Genomic DNA, 22,599 nt, shown 5'->3' with positions numbered 1-22,599 from the left:
ATTTGTGTTCCCACTGCTACACTGAGAATTATATCTAGTAATTAGATAGTCATTAAGGCACTCAAAGGTTTAATCTAATAATCAGCAATTCTGTAACTTTCTAGTCTCACAGCCTCTACTTCTTATGAATTGGGATAATTAGTAACACTGCTGTAATGGTGTTTTCTCATTTAAAAATTGGAAGTAGCCCAAATATACCTTCTTGTCTTTATCAACAGCACATTTGTGGTATATGATTTCACAGTGACTCATATTTATACAATTACCAAGACTTCACGGATTATTTCATTTGCTCTGACTTCTTAGATTGGGTGGTCCTGCAGTCAAGTTTTCTCAGAACAGACTCAATACCCATTAACTCAGAGTAAACAAATTGACCAACGTGATGATTTTAAAAGACAAGAAGAGGATGAGAAGGAGAGGATGAGGGGGGAGAGGGAGAGGGTAAGCAAGAGATGGGGGAAAGGGAGAACATTGTCAACATTTGACAAGTTCGACAAAATAAGCAGAAAGGTCTTCTATTCAAATAGATTTGTAGAGTGCCCATACACATATTAATCACACACACAAAGAGGTTGGTGTAGTTTTCATTATTTATTTATTTTTCTTTTGTTTTCCTTTCTTGTCAAAGTGTGATACAGAGGGGTCACAGATTCATATGAAAGGCAGTGAGTACATTTGTTGTTCTACTTGTTACCTAGTCCCTCATTTCCCCCCTTCCTCCTGCCCCTTCCTCTCTTCCCCCAAGAGTTGTGCAGTTGGTTTACACCAAATGGTTTTGTAAGTGTTGCTTTTGGAATGGTTTGTCTTTTTGTTCTTTGTCCCTCGATTTTGGTATTCCCCCTCCCTTCCCCAGTTTTTTTTTTTTTTTTTTTAATACCTGTAAAAACAGTATCCAGGGTACTTGGATGTAATATAGTGGTAGCGAGGATACAGACACAGGAAGGGAGTACAAGAGAAACAAAACTAAACAAACCAATCAGTCAAACAAACCAACAAGAAAAAAGAGAAAAAAAAGTAGTACGAGTTCACATGGCATGTTGATAATAATTACAACAGTGGAATAACTCTTGTTTCCGTAACATGGAGTTCATTTCACTTTGAACCAGCTAATGTGATCATATGGGTGTAGCTATCGGGGTATTTTGGTCTTCTACTATGACTAGCCTATTCGTGTCCCTCATAGCAAATAGCTAGTACATGAATAGGCTATTTATTTACTTTTGACATTGGGGATTGAGCTAAGGAGCTCAAACTTATTAATAAGTACTCTAACATTTCAGCTATCCTCTGATCGCTTTTCTTTTGTTTCTGAGATAAGGTATTCCTAAATTGTCCTAGGTTGGCCTTGATTTCCTGATTATGATTTTATGATTATAAACATCAGCCAGCATGTCCAGCTAAATTCTGGAATTTGTACTGCTATGGCTGTTTTCAGTGTTTGAGTGCTTGCCCAACAAATTCAAGACCCTTGTTCAATCACCAACATAGGAAAAGAAATAATACATTTATCTGATTTCCTGTCAGTGAGCACTTTGGAAAATTACTTGAGTATATATGTTCCTTTTTATTCTTTATACTTACAATGGTCCATTATGAACTGATGATCTATAGATACACTTAACAAAACTTTAAATATGAAGACAGGTCCTTTGTTTGATAATTTTGTGAAGATTGAGCAAGGAATAAAAAAATTTTAATTTTTTAGGACCTTAATAACATTGATGTTCTTATCAATACAAAAGTAGTTACACATGTATACAGAAGGTTTATATGGTAGATATGATAACTGTAAGCAATGGAGAAATATTCTCATTTTTAGCTTGCATGTTGTACATAGAAAACAATAGGAGCCAAATATTTAGCCTATGTATACAGGGAATGAGAGAGAATTAAGTAAATGATCAGAGAATGGGATATATGACCCTAGTGAGAGAAGAGTGATGAAAAATAAAACTAGGCAATGCTCATTGCTTAATTGAAGCTACTTCAATTAGGAAACTATTGAAATCAATTCATCTTCCTATTTTTTGAACATTGTCTACCTGACTCACTTGTGCAATTTTATAACTTTCAAGTGCTGATTTATTCTAGGACTTAGAAAAAGAAAGAACTAATTTTATGCATGTTGCCCAGGTAGATTCCTGCAAAATTATTATGTACTTTAATGATTTACATTTTCCTCTTTTTGCCTGAGAAGCATGTACTTAATTTGAGATACTTTTGTGAAAAGTTCAATACATGGCTTTTCAAAATTCCAGCAAAATAGAAACACTAGTATTTTGCTAATCGAGAATGTAAATAGGATTAAGGTTTACAGCAACTCTAAAATTCAAACACTAATTTTTCTTAATGTACACGTTTTTTGGTTTTGTTTCAAATTTTATTTCCCTTTTTCCAAAATGCCACCTTTTTTTTCTTAAGATATCTGACATCACAATGTATTTGATCTTCTCATGACTAATTTAGTAGCCAGATATGAGTCTTATATTTCTAATTTTCAGTATACATGATTGATTTTTTAAAGCTCTAAAAAGTTTTATATATACTCAAAATATAACACTGATAATAGCTAAGAGGTATGGTTCACTCTTATAATTGTAGCTACTCAGGAGTCTGAGTTTGGGTGTTTTTCCATTTAGGGTAACATGGGAAAGATATTTGAGAGACGACCAATAGCTGGCCAAAGTGCCTAGGGCCTTCCGTTTGATATATATGCAGAAGCTTGCCTTGGATGATGGCAGTCTAGATCTGATTGAACAAAATTTGAAGCACTGAAAAATATCAAGAGCCAACAATATAGTGCACTGATGGCGTGAATCAAGTGGTACAAAGCCTTCAAGAAAAAAGTTCTGTGTTCAAACCTGAATGCTGTCTAGAAATAAAAGAACATAACTAAATTATTGATATTCTTATAGAGTATAAATAAGGATTTTATATTTTCCCTTCTTTTCCATTCATCACCAAGGAAAGTCTTTCACATCTTTAGTCCTTAAGCTGTTCCCTGAGCTCTAAATTATAATCAAGAATAAAAGGACAGTATCAGAGCAGTAAGACCATAATTTGTTTCTAAACTATAGATTTTCTTGAAAAGTTTAGCTCTAGTAATAGTTAAGGTAAAATATTTTAGAATGAAGCAGGATGGAAACCAATACAATCAGGAAATAATGGAAACTTCAGGATACTAAGAAAACATCTATCTTACATTTAGTATACATGTACCTTGTGCAGAGACAGTTTTAACGGCTTAAAATACAATATACCATTTAATCATAAAGATCATGCTGTGCTGTTATTTCCTTTCTATCAATGTGGGAACAAGTAACTCAGGTAGTTTAAAACTTGTACTGATCATTACGTGGCTTGTATTTGATAAAGCCCCACTCTGATACAAGAAGTCTCATTCTAAAGCCCAACTAAATCACTATAATCAAGGCAAGGATGCTTAAGGTGTAGTGGATTTTTTTTTTGAGTGGCATAGAACATATAACACACCTAGCTCTTGAGTTCTGAGCATTAAAGATTATGCTATTAGAAATCAGATCAAAGGCTCCTGTGAGTGAGCTATGAATTGAAGTAACACATACATTGAGAAATGGAGATAAATTGATCTCTTCATATGGGGTTAATTCCACAACCAATATTAATATCTGTGCCCATCACTCCACAATGACTTGATCTTGGTAAAGTCACCAATCACTGAACACTGTTACATGACAAGCTGTAAGTTTTCTTCACAAGTTTGCAGAAGCTTCTTATACTATTGACCATACCTTCTTGAAAGTCCACAAATTGGGTTTTGTGAGGACACACAGTTTCAGTTTCAGTTATTTATTTCTGATTATCCATTCTCTCACTCCTCATGGCCCTTTTTTGAACTTTCACCATTCTTTAAATCTTAGCTCCAGGAACCCTTTCTTAATTCAAATGCCATAAATATATATCTCATCCAGTGCAGTCCTTCAAATTTGATAGATATAGATGATATAGATACAAAAGCATATATAGATATAGATACACAAAGACAATTGTCATCTTTTCTCAGGTAGTCTTAATGATAATGAAATTTCTACACACCCACTCATATTCTTGATATCCCTGCATGTCTTGATGTCTGCTACTTAAAACAGACCAGTACCATAGACAAGACAAGAAATCATGAAATCAGTTTGGCCAATGGCTTTTTTTATTCTAAAATCTAACCTGTCATCATTTACGGCTGGTTGATTTGACTTTTGTTTTCTTTTCACATGCTTGTTGGAATTGAACTCAGAGCCTTTCACATGATACAACCTGTGTCAAACATCTATCCTCTTGGGGGTTACTCTTTCTCTTTCTCTCTCTCTCTCTCTCTCTCTCTCTCTCTCTCTCTCTCTCTCTCTCTCTCTCTCTCTCTCTCTCTCTCTCTTTGCCAGAACAGCCTGGGATGAGTTTATGATCCTGATAGTTTTGCCTTCCCCATGTTGCTGGGAATGAGAAGATGAGAAGCTTACACAACTGCAGGGAGACACTTAGGTTCCCTCATTGTTGATATAATAGATAGGTTCCACTATGCCCAAACATTGACTAAGATGAAGACTTATGAAATTTTAAGCCTGTGCATAAATATCCTGATGTCCATACTGCAATCTCTCAGAAATTTTCAATCCCTTCATAAATGCTCCCAAATAACCAAGTGGCTAGGAAAATGTGCTTGAACCAACATGCCTTCTTCGATTTGATTTTAGAAAAACTAAAACATATTAAAAAAACAACTCATCTCTGTGTTAAGTGGCCCACTACTGTGCCTTCTTTTACTCAATATCTCAAATATTTTCATGCAAATTAATTTTAAACTTGGTCATACCACACCCCATGAATGCTTTCTATGTCTGGTCTTCTCAACTACTTCCCATATTTCAGCATTTTTAAAAAGTATCGAAATGGAAAAACCTCCCATACTCCTGTATTGGGAGAATTAGTGTAGTCAAAATGGCAATATTGCAAAAAGCTTTCTACAAATTCAATGTAATGCCCATTAATATCGCAACACCATTTTTTAAGTGAAATAGAGGAAGCAATCCAGAAATTCATATGGAACAATAAAAGACCTAGAATAGCAAAAACAATCCTAAGCAGAAAGAACAGTGCTGGAGGAATTACAATACCATATTCAACCTGTATTATAAAGCTATAGTAATAAAAACAGCTTGGTATTGGCACCGGAACAGGCTTGAAGACCAATGGAACAGAACTGAAGACCCAGAAATGAACCCACAGAACTATGCCTACTTAATCTTTGATAAAGGAGCTAAAAAATAGGATGGAAGAAAGATAACCTCTTTAACAAATGGTGTTGGAAAAACTGGTTCAACTCCTTTAACAAACTAAAACTAGATCCTTATATATCCCCCTGCACCAAAATCAATTCCATAAGATAATTAGGTTGTTTTTGTTTGTTTGTTTGTTTTTGTTTTTGTTTTGCCAGTCCTGGGGCTTGGACTCAGGGCCTAAGCACTGTCCCTGGCTTCATTTTGCTCAAGGCTAGCATTCTTCCACTTGAGCCACAGCACCATTTCTGGCCATTTTCTATACATGTGGTGCTGAGGAATCAAATCCAGGGCTACATGTACATGAGGCAAGCGCTGTTGCCACTAGGCCATCTTCCAAGCCCCCAAATCAATTCCAAATGGATCAAAGCCCTCAAAATTAAAACACATACCGTAAAAACATTAAAGGAAGGAGTAGGAGAAACACTTAGGCTCCTTGGCACAGGATGGAACTTCCTTAACAAAGATCCAGAAATGCTACAAATCAAAGAAAGGATGGACAAATGGGACTGCATAAAACTGCAAAGCTTCTGCAGGGCAAAGGACATAGCTAACAAGATAAACAGAAAGCCCACAGATTGGGAAATACCATTACCGGCCACACAACAGACAGAGGCCTCATATCTAAAATATTTGCAGACCTAAAAAAAATAAATTCCACCAAAACAAAACTGCAAAGAACCAACAGCCGCCTCAACAAGTGGACTAAAGCCTTAAAAGGAGACTTCTCTGATGAGGAAATGAGAATAACCAAGAGACATATGAAAAAGTGCTCTACATCACTGGCCATAAAAAAAAGGCAAATTAGGGGCTGGGAACATGGCCTAGTGGCAAGAGTACTTGACTCATATATATGAAGCCCTGGGTTTGATTCCCCGCACCACATATATTGAAAAGGGCCAGAAGTGACACTGTGGCTCAAGTGAGAGTGCTAGCGTTGAGCAAAGAGAAGCCAGGGACAGTGCTCAGGCCCTGAGTCCAAGGCCCAGGACTCCCCCCCCCCAAAAAAAAAAGAAAGATATGCAAATGAAAACAACATTGAGATTCTACCTCACCCCAGTAAGAATGTCCATTATCAAGAAAACTAACAATAACAAATGTTGGAGGGGATGTGGCCAAAAGGGAACCCTACTTCATTGTTGGTGGGAATGTAAACTGGTTCAGCTACTCTGGCAAGTGGTATGGAGATTCATCAGAAGGCTAAACATAGCGCTCCCCTAGGATCCAGCAGCCTCACTTTTGAGCATCTACTCAAAAGACCACAAACAAGAACACACTAAAACCACCAGCAAAACAGTGTTCATCACAGCACAATTTGTCATAGCTAAAATATGGAACCAACCCAGATGCCTCTCAGTAGACGAATGGATGAGGAAAATGTGGTACATATACACAATGGAATTTTATGCCTCTATCAGAAATAATGACATTGCTCCATTCGCAAGGAAATGGAAGGACTTGGAAAAAATTATACTAAGTGAAGTGAGTCAGACCCAAAGAAACATAGACTCTGTGGTCTCCCTCATAGGGAATAACTAGCACAGGTTTAGGCTAGTTACAGCAGAGGATCACAAGAGCCTAATAGCTATGCCCCTATGAATGCATAAGATAATGCTAAGTGATATGAACTCCATGTTATGGAACCGAGTCATATATCACTCTTGTAATTACTTTCAACATGCCATGTGAAACAGTAGTTTCTCTTGTTGATGATCTTCTTGTATCCCTTTCCTGTGCTTGTACCTGCACTACCAGTGTATCTTATCTGAGTATCCTGGATACTATATATACTGGTATTAGAACTAGGAAAGTGAAAGGGAATACCAAAATTGAGAGACACAGGATAAAAAGAGAAATGACTGCAAAAGCAATAAACCAACTGAACAACTCATGGGGGGAGAGGGAAAGGTGGAGCCGGGAAGGGGGAATGAGGGAGGAGGTAACAAACAGTACAAGAAATGTATCCAATGCCTAACATATGAAACTGTAACCTCTCTGTACATCACTGTGACAATTAATAAGAAAAAAAAAGTATGCACAGCTGGATGCTGATAGCTCATGCCTGTAATCTTAGCTACTCAGAGGCTGAGGTCTAAGGATTTCATTTCAAAGCCATCCCAGCAGGAAAGCTCCTGAAACTCTTATCTCTAATAAACTCCTCAGCAAAGCTAGAAGTAGCACTGTGGCCCAAGTAGTAGAGCGCTAGCCTTGAGCACAGAGAGGCTCAAGAACTGAGTCCAGGACCTGAGTTCAAGGCTGGCAACAAGAAATATGAACAAATTTCTCAAAAGCTAACATAATGAAAATATACTTTTTTTTTTGTTAAATTTTTATTGTCAAACTGAGGTACAGAGAGGTTACACTTTCATACCTTAGGCATTGGATACATTTCTTGAACTGCTTGTTATCTCCTCTCTCATTCCCCCCTCCCTCTCCCCCTTTCCCTTTCCCCCCCATGAGTTGTTTTGTTCATTTATACCAGTTATGCAAGTATTGCTTTTGTAGTCATTTGTCTTTTTTACCCTGTGTCTCTCAATTTTGGTACTCCCTTTCTATACTTTTAAATTGATGGATGCCTTACAGTTTCATAAACTGTGTTGGGCTTGTTTGGAATTTTTAACAAGAATAACTAGATCCTCAGTATATCTGTTATGGAGAAATATTTGAGCCATCAATTCATAGATAACCATAGGAAAAGGCATCCCCTGCCTCATATTTTCATATTTTTTCCCCTGGAAGATAGGAACTTTGAAAGATTGACACCCTTTAAAACCACTCAGCCCTCCTAGAAGCATGGATGCACTGTGTTGTGTTAGGTGCACAAGTCTGCACTGTTACGTGCCTGCATGCCCTCCCTCCCCCCACTAAACACTTTTTACCTTGGCATTGGATTCAACAAGCACCACAGGATAAAGCTTTATCAAAGTGCCTTCAAATGTCATTGCTGCATTCAGATTCCTCCTGGATATAAGCTAAGGCTAAATATTTTAATGCTTGGGACCTTTTTCCTTAGAGAAGTCAAGCTCTGTGGACCAAAGATGCAGGTAAAGTAGAACAGCCCCAGAAGTTCCTCTAACCCCATTCTGTTTCCTGTGTTTATTCATATCTCCATCCTAAGAAAATCTCAAGATAAAATACTGGTCAAGGCATATTTTGCTTATGTTTTGTGGCCACCTATTTTATTTTGAAAGAGATAGTTTTGGTGTACTGTCCAACTCAGACCCTTGGGCATGCTAAGCAAATACTCTACCCCTAGAGTACAACCCTAGCCCTTGATGTTTTTTGGAGCCCAGGACTTGCTATGTGGCCATCTGCTTTAGCTTCCAGTGCTGACATTGCAGTCATGCACTATCAGGCTTGACACTTTCTATTTAATTTTTATAAACTTTTTATTCTGGCCTCCATAGTGAAATTTAATATGATAAAATGCAGTAAAGATTCTTGAGGATTTACAAATGTAGAAAATATTAGAAAAGAGACATTTTTCCATTGACAGAAATTGTGGCATCTAAGACTGGCTCATAATAGTAAATGGCTAGCAGTAAATAATCCATGTGTTTTCTTTGAGCCTTTTTGAACTTCCACCTATATTTTATTATTTTCCAATTTTAATAAATGGATGTTAATAATAAGTAAAGTTAATTAATGTCCAATTGAAAATAATTGGTTTCTTATATAGTATTGGAATAACTCAGCAGTACTTCAGTTTCTAACATTTCAGAGATATTGACCCAGTGCCACATAACGAGAACATGTGCCCCTGGGATGTCTTATAGATAGCTAAAAGTATAAAATCCTTTTTCTTTGTATTAAAAAGAAAAACATTTAACTCAATAATTTATCCATGTAAATATTTAATGATATTTTAATAAAATCATTGAAACAAAGGTCTTTCTCTTTTGTGGTTTATTTCCCTCCTAACATCATGTAAAAGCATTATTAAAAAGCTTTCTTTGTGTGTATGTTATACTTTTCCTTGGTGGAATCTTGTTTGTATCACAGTTTAAAATTTTGAACATATTATTCTTTTAACATCTAGTCTCAGCTTCCATTTCTCTTGATGGACAGGTCAATTCCGAGGTTTGTGATTGCCTGGGGCAAATGTACAAGAAATACATATAAATCACTGTTTCTTTCTAATTAAAGTTATATTTGTGAGACAAAGTACAAGAGAAATAGTTCCATGTTTCTGACCTCATTCTCCTGGTGAATAATTGGAGGTAATTCTCAGTAATAGTTGAACATCGATTTCATCTTTACAACTAAATCAAACTGCTGTCATATCTCAATTGTTTTCTTCCATTTTCAAAAAGTAGAGTTTGGCAATTATCTAGAGGGAAAAATAATGTAGAATGTTGACCTCGATAAAGTTGCCTCTTTTTATGCCACTAAAGTTAGCTGAGTTGCACACTTCATCTGCATTTCAACTTGACAGCTTAGATCAGACTCTTAGCTCTATTACCTGAGTCCTATATATAGCAGGCACTTCATTTTGTGTAGATGCGTATACTACCATCAGGGGCCAGAGCAGAATCCACAGTCACATTTATTAAAACAAAATACTTCCCCATCACTGTTAACACTACCATTCAGTATATCTATCAATATGTCCTGGCAGCAATTCAGACCATTCCGTTTGCAAAAACAGCACACTACAGACCCAGCAAACCACACTGTCCTTTAATAATCACATCCAGTACTGGCTCTTAGTCCCAAATCATTTTCCCCAAATGAACAAATAAAACGATGGAGGAAAATGCTTTTTGGAAACAGCATAAACTTAAATGGTAACAACAGCTGGTTGGCAGATATTCATCCTATGATTTAGCACCTGTATTCTTGACAATGGAATGTTGACTAAAATCATACTTATGGGTGTCCTAAAACCCCCTATTTTAATGGAATTGAACAATTCAAAAGAAGAAATATTGTGGAAAGCTGAGAACAGGAATAACATTAAAATATTAATAATGATTTATGTCTTCAATAATCATGAACATCTATATTTTGATATGTTGGGAAAACATTTAAATTTTACCATGTAGCATAAATTCTGCCTTGCAGTCTTACTAATGTGGAAATTATATAAGTAATATGAATGCTATATAACAAAGAGAACTATACTGTTTTTACTATTTAACTTTGTAGCTATTCTATTTTAAAACTATGGTAAGTAATGTTTCCTTCTGCTTCTAATCATTCTTCAAGTGGAAACTTCTCCATCTGAAAGTATTTTTCACTAGAGGAAATCAAATTAGTCAACAAGTGTCATGTGCTGGGGTAATTTTTGTATTTTACTATTCATTTAGTTTACGTATATATTTATAGGCATATTCTAATTGTTACAAATTAAGGAAAACATGCAGTCTGTGGTTTGGGGGTCTGGCTTACTTTGCTTAATTTAATATTTTCTAAGATTGTCCATTTCCTTATGTATGGGCAAATGTTCTTTCTAACGGAAGCATAGAATTTTTTCTCTGAATAATTACTTATTTATTGTCAAAGTGATGTACAGAGGGGTTACAGTTTCAAAGGTAAGGCAGTGGGTACATTTCTTGTACAATTTGTTACCTCCTCCCTCATTTCTCCCCTCCCCCTTTTCCTCTCCCCCCATGAGTTGTTCAGTTGGTTTACACCAAATGGTTTTGTAAGTATTGCTTTTGGAGTTTTTTGGTTTTTTTATCCTTTATCTCTCAGTTTTGATATTCCTTTTCCCTTCCCTAGTTCTAATGCCAGTATATACAGTATCCAGGGTACTCAGATGAGATATATTGATAGCACGGGGACAACCCCAGGGAGGGGATACCACAACAACAAAAAAGCTATGGTTTCACATGGTATGTTGAAAGTAATTGGAACAGTGATATAACACTCATTTTCATAACATGGAGTTCATTTCACTTAACATCATCTTATGTGTTCATAAAGGCATAACTAATGGGCTTTTGTGATCCTCTGCTGTGACTAGCCTAAACCTGTACTAATTATTCCCTAGGAAACTATAGAGTCCATGTTTCTTTGGGTCTGGCTCACTTCATTTAGTATAATTTTTTCCAAGTCAGAAGCATAGAATTCTATTGTGTATATGTGTATATATACATAGTTATATATTTTTTCCCTTGATCCATTCATCCACTGAGTGGCATCTGGGTTGATTCCATATCTTGACTATGGAAAACAATGCTGCAATGAACATGGCTGTGCTGGTGCATTTAAAGTGGCATCATTTGTGTTTAATTGGATAAATTCCCAGGAGTGGGATTTCTGTGTCATAGGGAAGCTTCTGTGGTTAGTCTTTTGAGGAGCCTTCATATTGCTTTCCAGAGTGGTTGAACCAGTTTACATTCCCACCAACAATGTAGTAGCATTCCCTATTGGCCACATCCCCTCCCGCATCTGTTATTGTTTGTTTTCTTGATAATGGACATTCTAATAGAGGCGAGGTAAAACACCAATGTTGTTCTCGTTTGCATTTCTTTTATGGCCAGAGATGTTGAACATCTCTTCATGTATCTGTTGGTCATTCTTACATCTTCTGGGAAGTCTTTCACTAGTTCTTTAGCCCATTTATTAATTGGTATGGTATTTCATTCTCAAATTGGTTTGGGGATGTTTAAGTTTTTGAGCTCTAAGTATATTTTAGATAGGGTCATGGTAAAGGTCTTTTCCCTCCTTCTGAGAGCTTTTTTTTTTTTTTTTTTTTTTTTTTTTTTGGCCAGTCCTGGGCCTTGGACTCAGGGCCTGAGCACTGTCCCTGGCTTCTTCCCGCTCAAGGCTAGCACTCTGCCACTTGAGCCACAGCGCCACTTCTGGCCGTTTTCTGTATATGTGGTGCTGGGGAATCGAACCTAGGGCCTCGTGTATCCGAGGCAGGCACTCTTGCCACTAGGCTATCTCCCCAGCCCCTTCTGAGAGCTTTTTATTTATCTTGCTCTAATGTCCTTTAACATGCAGAAATTCTTCAGTCTGATTCAGTCTCATTTATCCAGTCTTTCTTTGATTTGTTATGATTATGGATCTTTACTTAGCAAGTTTCAACCTGTACCAGGGAGCCCTCATGTTTACCCTGTCCCTTTCTGTAATATTTTCAGGATATCTAATCATAAGTTGAGGTCATTCATCTGTTTGGAATTGATTCTGGTGCAGGGTGATATGTAAGGATTTAGCTTCAGTTTTCTGCACTCGTATAGCCAATTCTGCCAGCACCATTTGTTGAAGAGGCTGTCTTTCTTCCATACTGTTTTTGGCTCCCTTATCAAATTTTGAGTTGCTATAGATAAATTAAACAGGACTTTTAACATTCACACTGTGAGACCAAATGAGGATCTTCATAAGAGAGGGTCACAAGGGCTGAATAACTATGTGCATATGATGATTGATGCTTATCAAAACAAACTCCAAGAAAGAGAAACAAGAGGATTTTTTTTTTTACTTTTTATGTTTCTTTTGTACTGCTTTTATTCCCCTTTTGTTGTTCTATTTGATTTCTGCTCCATTTGTCTTGTAGGTATATTTATCTGATTTGGGAAAGGAAACACACAGAGAAGGTGGGGCATAGGATGAACTAATTCAGCAATGATACTCACTAGACACTATGTTGGAAATGAACTTTACAACTTGTGGAGAGGGAAGACAGGATTAAAAAACTGGGAGAAAATGAGGGAAGGAATAACACTGCTCAAAAATAAATGTGCTCATTACCTGGCTTATGTATCTGTAACGCCCCTGTATATCACCTTTAGAATATTTTTTACATGAAATACAAATCTACAAAAATAATAAATTAATAGTGTTTTTTGTTGTTTTTTTTTGTTGTTGTTGTTGTTTTTGGTTTTTTTTTTTGTTTTTTTTGCAAGGACAAGAGAGTCATTCAATTCAGATCCAGCAGGTCCCATAACCTTCCAGGGCAGCGGCCATGTGGTTGTGAGCCCCTCCTCCTTGTTCAGCAGGGTTTTTATTGACAATAGGGTGGGGGAGGGATAACCATGACAATGGCTTTGGGATTGGGTGGGGGTTCCCGGGCTTACACTTGACTGGCCAGTTAGTTCCCAGGCAAGCTCTGTCTCTGGCTCATTGGCTAGGGGTGTGCTCATTTCTCATAAGGGTGGGGACTTTTTAGCTTAGTGGTTGTGTGATAAGGAAATCCAGCCATATTGGGAAGGGCAGTGGGCACTATTGTTTACTGGGAGAGGGAATCTTCCCAGGCCTCTGAGCAGGGGGTGGGTGGGGAGACAGTGGAGATGGAGTCAGCTTCTGCCCTCTTTTGCTGGCCAGATCTGACCTCCATATCACATTTCCACCCCCCTCCCCCCCTTTTTTTTTGGTGTGTAGAAACTGAATCATTAATTTCTTTTGGAGAGCTTAATCTTGACTAACTTTGAATTCAACCTTCACCTTATTTTGTAGAATCATAAAGTGATTTCACCCACAGGCCGCAGGGAAGAGCAAACATGAGACAAGGGCCAGTCCAATGATGGGACTGCTGCTCTTAAGCTTGTACTCAAAAAGTAACTGGTTATCTGTGAGGCCCACCCCCAGGAGGGCTGCAGGTGTTTTCACCTATTTCAATCTCCATCCAGTTACCTAGGTAAGTGGTATACCTGATGGCAGTTACCACTCTCCTTTCTCTGAGGTCACACCCTAATCCATCTGGACTCACTCTAATATACCTGGACACACTTCTCACCCCAGGCATTGCCTGGAAGTGACTCTCTAGCCTGTCATTCATGCTTTGGATATAGCAGCAGGTCATCAGTTCCATAGAATTGTCTACTTAAAAATCCCTTACAATATCCAGTTTTCTTAATAGAGCTAGTTAACTCCAGTAACTCAAGAATGTCCCCCCAAATCTTAGTTTCATCAGATCCAAAGTACTTTCAAGCAGAAATCAGCTGTGTATGATAGAGTCCCATGTATTTTTACCATGGTAGGGGTGCTCAGGGTGAAGATGTAGATTCTTCCAGATGACTGTTAGGCTGACTCACTCAAATGGAATGGGCAAGGGCCATGGTGGTGTCAGGCAGCAGTGGCTCCCAGTGACTCCAGTAGAATGTCACACCTGCTGCTGGGTTGCCTGCAACTTTCTGCATAGACTGGTTGGAGAAGCTTAACCTAAGTTAACCTAAAGCCTGAATTTAGTGAAATCTCCTAGTATTTTCCTGGTTGCTTTTTAAGCACACTAGCTTTTGTAGGCTGGCACATTACTTAATTTCAAGACAGCTTTAGGGAATGGCCCTTGGCCATGGTTTTCCAAGGTAATAACTTTCAGTAATCAGATATTTCCAATAAGGCTTGGATTTTTTTTAATGACTCTGGTTCCTTGATCTTGAAGGGGGAAGTGATAGGTGGAGATCATCCATCCTGTGTAACTTCTTCAGGCTGACTCAGGGGCACTGACCTTACTGAGCCAGGAACCTATAACCTTAGTCTACTTTACCAAGGGGCTGTCAGGACTAGATGTTACTAGGAACTTTACTCCAAACTGGAGTAAATATCTAACCTTTTAACAACTGCACAAACCTCTTCTTGGGATATAACATGGTAGTCTTTTAGCACTCTGGTTTGTAAAAGCACGTCCCTCTCTGGATCTGGAAGCTGATGATTTAACAATGCCTAAACTACCTTTGCAGGTCTTAATTCTCAATAAGGACAAGATCTCAGATTCACCAGTTTTCTTTCCTGAACAGATGTATCAGCTTAAAATTCTCACTGCCAGTCAGGGCTTTGAGTAGGTGCAAGGGGTTGGGATTTTATACTATCCCCCATTTAACAAACTTAGCTTTACTACCCACTACCACAGATGACTGGCAAGTTCCTGTCCAGTTACGAATTAGATAGACATGGGCAATAAAAGGCTTGCTTAACAACTATTCTTCTAGGACCTCCCAGCTCTGATTGATTTTTGAAATGTCAAACAAGAGTGACTCTTAGTATCTGACACTATCTCTGCCATCCAAGCAGTGGCTTACTGCCTCTGGATGCTCCATCACTTTTGTCCCAGGAGTGACTTTTCCATGCTAATATAAATGCACCTTTGGCATTTTTCTTTGCCCATCACTGGACTTAGACTCAGGGCCTGAGTGCTGTCCCTCAACCCTCTAGCTCAAGGATAACACTCTGCCACTTTGAGCTCCACACAACTCCATTCCCAGCACTTTGCTGGCTGATTAGAGACAAGAATCTCACAGGGAACTTTTTCTGCCCGGGCTGGCTTCGAACCGCAGCTTTCAGATCAATGAGTCTTACAAGAGGCCACTTTACTCCAATTAAAAGCAACAAGGTGGTCCACACAGAAGTAGTTTTTAAGCATGATCTTACCTGGAACTGATTAAGGGCCAACATTACATCTGACAAACTTGTGGGAATCGTCTGTCCTTTTCTGTGGGCCTGTTGAAAAACGTACAAAAAACCTACAAACTCTGCTTTAACACCTTCACCTCAGCCTTTATTTGTATCCAGAAAAACTGAAGCCCAGGGGCACATTGTCTTTAAAAGAGCCATTTTTTTTCTTCAGTCCCAGTTACTGCATGAAGACTTTAAACTCAAATGACAATTTTTCCTTAATGCAAGAATTGCAATTATAAAATTAGAAATACTTATACATTCAGCTTTTCAATAAATTAGTGAGAAACTTTAGCCCATTTTGCCATTTTTCCTACATACAGAGAATTAATGAGAGTTTACTTCCATCCCCATTAGTTTAATATATATATATATATTTTAAAATACTTGCCTGATTATATGTAACTTAAGATAGTTAAGAGTCTTACTATTACATCACAATATACACATAAAATTCAGTACCTGAATCATTAAGCTGATACCCAAAACAATTGTGACTTTAAAAGTACATTCAGCAGTGTACACCAGAACTACAAGCACAAGAATCCAAACTTAGCATTTTTTTCAATATAACCAAATTACAAAATACAAATAAACCTTTTCATCCTCCTTTAAGGTTTTCCAATACTAATAATCCATCCTAAGGGGAACTTTTAGAAATTCCAGTCAAATCATTCATTTATACCACCAGGTTTCCAATGTTCACCTTAAAACAAAAGAAAGGCCTCCATTGGCCTGTCCTATAGAACGCCTATCTCCATCCTACTCCTCAGAGCTTGATGAAGTGTCTTTGCTCCAGCTTGCCCTCTTTCACAATGAATGGATGCCCCCTTATGGCTTTCTCACCATGTGGACTCCCTCCAAGGCCAGTGCCACCACGTGGGCTGTCTAAGCTGCACCTTTGCCAGATCACCCCTCACTCCTGAGAATAGGCACACATGCTCATCCTAGATTTTTCTTGTCCTTTCCTATTGGTTTCTGACTGAGAAACCCAAGGAGTTGTTGATTTTTTAAACAGTGATAAACCTTTATATCCAAATTTCTGACACTTAGCCCTGATTTTTTTTAAATTAAAGAACATATTTGAAACTATAGTTCCTCTTAAAACAATGCAATAATCCTTTAAAGATTTGGTAACTCCCAAACATGATGACCACTTGAATTTAAACTTAAACTCACTCAATTTTACATCATACTAACAGTCTTGAACATGTTCACATTCACACATGCACACACACATACATATTCAAACGATCATAAACAGAGCAAAATAAACATCGGCCGTACAATTTCCAGTGGCAAGAGGTATTTTTGCCAATCTTACTCCTATAACACCCAAATTTTAAGACAAAACTTTTAACAAATGATTTTAGCATTCTCAGCATCATTTTACAGGGCTTGATAGTTTTAGCAGAAAATTTTAGCACACCAAATACTTTTCTGCTGAAGAAGGCTGGGTGGGGGTGGAGTGGTTTTAGCGTGGCCTGGTGGGGGCAGATACAGGTATGGGGGAGGAGAAACCCATTCAGAAGGGGGAGGAGGAAGAGGCAAGTCAGGAAAGATTGATTCCTCTTCTTTGCAGCCTTGCAGCACCAGATGGAGGGGCGCTAAAGGTTTATTTTGGTTCGGTCACCCTTGCCTGGCCAGCTCTGAGCCATGAGAACTTTTCCTGGTGCTGGGCTTGGCGAGGGTTGCAGAAGGAAAATTTTTACCCAAGGGGGAGGGTTTTCCATGAGGTCTTGTCACACTAGAACATACAGAACCTGGTCAGGGTGGCCGACACACTCTAGGGAGAGAACCACATCTTTAACTTTCTGGATGGAAGAGAGATAGAAAGTTCCTTCTGCTGGCCACCAGACTCCAAAGGTGGGCCATTCTGCGCTGCAAAAAGAAATCAGTTTACCTCTTTAACTCCCACACGTAAATTTTGAGCTTTTTTTTACTTCTTTGAAATTCCCAACTACTATTGAAAGGGGTGTGGGGTTACTGTTAGTCTGTCCCATTTTGTCCATCAAACAGAAATAATATGCAGTCATCAGACACAACAATAACACAGACACACACACAAAGACAGACAGAAAATCCCTCCTGTCAACCTCAGGCAGAACTTACTTAAACCAGGACGCCAGCCACAAGCCAGGTTCGCGGGAGTGACCCGCCTCCTCCTATCAGAATACAGGAATGAAAGTCACATGCTTCTCCAGGTTGAGGAGCCCATGATCCTCCAGACCCCCAGACAGGGACTGGAACATCTTCCAATCCCTCCGCTAACTCCCTTCTCACAGCGCATCCTCCCAGGGATGTCAGACTTTACAGACTTACAGGTTTCGTGCCACAGATTCAGAACACGACCACATGCAGACAACATGGACACAACTCACCAATCAGTTTTCGACTCTCCGGTTCAGGGTCCTGGGGTTTGGGGGTAACCCGGATGAGCCCCCATCTGGTGTGCCAGGCCTATGACCCCCCCCCCCCAAAAAAAAAAAAAAAACCACCAAGGAGCCGATCCGATGCAAGGACAAGAGAGTCATTTAATTCAGCTCGAGCTGGTCCCACAACCTTCCATGGCAGTGGCCATGCGTGAGCCAATTAATAATGGTTTCTAAAAATGGTCATATCACTGACAGTATATATGATGCTAATGTAAATACTTACCTTTTGTACGCAGAGGAATTCAAATTACTGCTTAAGAATGTTTTGCTCCCTTCACCCATTCCTACTCTTACTTCTTTGTTTCTTCTTCCTTCTTTCCGTCTTTTATTTATTCTTTTCTTTTGTAAATTTAGGCTCTCTAAGTATTCTCAGAAGTTTTAATTTTTGTCACTTCATATTATTTTTCTTCTTGGAAACTTCATTTTTATTGAAGTTGAATTTGTCTGATTATAATATGGTTACAAAGGTATGTCTTTTTCTCTTCTTCTAAGAATGTCTTTTTCTCTTAGTGTACTTTCAGACAATTAACTCACCTGTACTATGTCCTTATGCTTGATAGGAGCTTTTGAAAACAATTATAATATCACAATATATATAATTCACTGTATAAATATAATTTAAATTCATTTCATTTTACTGAAATAACACTGTTCTCAACTTTACTACAACCATCACTCTTTGAAATAACATATACCTTTATTTCATTTTAATAAAAAATTCTTATTAAGTTTGTTAAAGGAGATGTACCATGTGATATTTAGAAATTCATGTATAGGATATTGATCAACAAATTTATTCTATAAGATAATTTTCACATCTGTATATTGGTATTAACATTTTTTTATAATGATGTGATATTGCTAACAGAAACATATTTAACTTTTGTCCTTTTTGTCTTTTTGGTGATGAAGAATTAAAATCTACTGTCAACATACTTCAAACTTATAATTAAAATAATGGCACTTGGGGGTTAAATGTCTGAAACTTGTTCATCCTACATAACTAATATTTTATACCCTTTTACTGACACCTCATCATTGATCTCAACTCTATTTGTCCCAGTTAATTACCACTCCTCTCCTGCTTCTGTGACTTTAACTGCTTCTGAATCTACATTAAGCCAGGTCATGTATTTCCTTTTTTAAAAAAATTGTCATTTTTCTTATTTCATTTAGAATTACCTTCATTTCTCTAGGTTTACTCATGTTGTTTCAAATGGAAAGATTTCTTCTTGTTAAGTCTCATCAGTATTCTCATACACACATGAATGCACTATGTTTTCTTGTTGTATTCATAAATGAATAGAGATGAAATCATCTCCATATTTGACTCATTTGGATAGTTGGAAGGATTCAAGAAATGGAGGAATCTGTTCAAGATATTGGTTTCATTATGAGGCAACTGCACAGCTCTGTCCACTTGAGACAAATCTGTTGAGTATGTCTACTCTAGAGATTTAGGTCAAACTGATTCCCATGAAAATGGAAGGAGACATGCTTTCATAAATGTGGACCCAAATGCTCACAAAAATTGCATATATAGTTAAAAAAAACTAGAAGTAGTCCAGATGTCGATCAACAGGCTCATGCCTACACAAAATATGATAAATTCCTTGGATGAGATATTATTCAGCAATATTTATGAATGTAGTACTGATATATGAATCAGCATAAGTGAATCTCAAGCAGGTTTTCTAAGTAATCTAGAACACAAAGTCTTTTATAATTCTCAGCATGTAAAATTCTACAATATACAAAAATATATATGATAACAAATCAAAAGCAAAAAAAAACAAACCAGTGACTGCTAAAGAGTAGGGAATAAGGTGACACAAAAATGAGAAGGAAATGTGTCAAAAGGACTTATAAAACTTTTGGGGTTGTCTCCATATTCTTTTAAGGGTTGGTATCAGATAAAACATTATATTTTACTTTATAAATATGCATAACTTATATGTCAATTATTCACCATAAAAATGGTAACAAGATGGGCTGAAATAAATTATTTTAAATATGTATACAAGGGAAATTTGAACTTGTAATTTTCATATATATCAAATGAAACAAATCTTTCAGAATAGAGAAAAGTTGCTGTAGTTGGCTCAACCCCACTATATGAAAATAGAAGAATGGTGGAAAACCAGTGAGACTCAGATACAGCAGAGAACTACAGCCAGCCTCAGAGCTGAGGCCCTTTAGCTGTTATTTTGTCTATGCCCGTGTATGGTGTAAAGCTTGGATTAACATCCTATCAGTATCACCATTAACCATCTTGAAAGAACTCAGACCCAATTTCAACCAACCCATTTCTTACTATTGTCCAATTACTAGGCAATTGCAACAGCTTTTTTTCAAGACCTATGTCCTTTGGTTGGATTGCTATTTTGGAAAACTAAAATGCATTTTATTAGAAAGATATGAATTCCCACTTGTTCATCCTTTCTTTGATTTGTTTCATTTCTGGGCCTTTGTTGAGGAAGTTTCTTCCAGTGTCAAGGAGTCCTAGAGTTTCTAATAGTCCTTCTTGTAGAGTTTTTAGTTTTCTGATTTTCTTTCCAGGTCTTTGATCCATTTGGATTTGATTTTGGTGCAGGGTGATAAATAGGGGTTTAGTTTTAGTTTGCTACAGGTGTTGACCCAGTTTTGCCAGCACCATTTGTTAAACAGGCTGTCTTTGTTCCAACCTACATTTTTAGCTTCTTTCTCAAAGGTAGCCATAGGTCTGTGGGTTCATTTCTGGGTCTTCAGTTCTGTTCCATTGATCTTCAGGCCTGTTCTTGTGCCAGAACCAAGCTGTTTTTATTACTACAGCTTTGTAGTACAATTTAAAGTTTGGTATTGATATTCCTCCAGCACTGATCTTTCTACTTCTGCAGGGCAAAAGATATAGCTTCCAAGATAAATAGAAAGCCCACAGATTGGGAAATGATCTTTACCAGCCATACAACGGACAAGGGCCTGATATCTAAAATATACACAGAACTCAAAAAGTTAAATTCCTCCAAAACAAACAATCAAAGAACCCACAGCTCTCTCAACAAATGGGCTAAAGACCTAAAAAGAGACTTCTCTGAAGAGGAAATGAGAATGACCATGACTCACATGAAAAAGTGTTCTAAATCACTGGTCACAAAAGAAATGCAAATCAAAACAACATTGAGATTCCACCTCACCCCAGTAAGAATGTCTATTATCAGGAAATCCAATAATAACAAATGCTGGAGAGGACGTGGCCAAAAGGGAACTTTACTACATTGTTGATGGGAATGCAAACTTGTTCAACCTCTCTGGAAAGCAGTGTGGAGGTTCCTAAGAAGGCTAAAGATAGAGCTCCCTTATGACACAGCAACCCTACTTTTGGGTATTTACCCAAAAGACTACAAGCAAGACCACACTAAAGCCACCAGCAAAACAATGTTCATTTTTCATTGCTAAAACATGGAACCAACCAAGATGCTCCTCAGCAGAAGAGTGGGCGAGGAAAATGTGGTACATATACAAAATGGAATTCTATGCCTCCATCAGGAAGAATGACACTGCCCCATTCGTAAGGAAATGGAAGTAATTGGAAAAAAAAGTCATACTAAGTGAAGTGACCCAGACCCAAAGAAACATAAACCCTATGGTGTCCATTATAGGGAATAGCTAGTACATGAATAGACTACACCAAAATACCCCACTAGCTACACCCATATGATCACATAAGATGTCAAGTGAAATGAGCTCCATGTTACAGAAACAAGAGTTATTCCACTGTTGTGATTGTTGTCAGCATGTCATGTGAACTCGTACTACCATTTTTTCTATTTTTCCTTCTCTGTTTTTTTGACTGGTTGGTTTAGTTTTGTTTGCCTTGTACTCTCTTCCTGTTGCTGTATCCTTGCTACCACTGTATCACATCCGAGTACCCTGGATACTGTATATATGGGTATTAGAACAGGGGAATGGAGAGGGAATATCAAAATCAAGAGACAAAGAACAAAAAGACAAACCATTCAAAAATCAACACTTACAAAACCATTTGGTGTAAACCAACTGCACAACTCTTGGGGGGAGAGGGGAAAGAAGAAGGGGGAAGGGGGAAATGAGGGAGGAGGTAACAAGTAGAACAAGAAATGTACTTACTGCCTTTCATATGAATCTGTAACCCCTATGTATCACACTTTGACAATAAAGAAAAAAAGTGAAAATTTTAAAAAATTAAGAAAGCTATGAATTGCATAGTTCACAGTATCTGAACTTTTATAAAACACAATCATTTGAAGACAACTCAGGAAAAAAAGCATACATCACAGACGCGCACGCACACACACACATGGCTCTAGGCTCTTCAGCTGAGAAAGAACTTTACAAATGAAAAGTGGCATGAAGGTGTTTGTGAAAGTTACAAACAGGTAAAGCAGTCATTTAAAGTGATTAAAGCCCTTTAAAAGTTTTTCTTTTTAAAGACAGCTGATTTTCAAATATACATGCTCTTCTGAATGATAGAACTTCTGCCTTAAATATTTCCCTTG

This window comes from Perognathus longimembris, chromosome 12 (assembly GCF_023159225.1).
Source record: "Perognathus longimembris pacificus isolate PPM17 chromosome 12, ASM2315922v1, whole genome shotgun sequence".
In the NCBI taxonomy this organism is placed as follows: domain Eukaryota; kingdom Metazoa; phylum Chordata; class Mammalia; order Rodentia; family Heteromyidae; genus Perognathus; species Perognathus longimembris.
The sequence above is the reverse complement of the archived record's forward strand: the minus strand, read 5'-3'. Positions refer to the sequence as shown.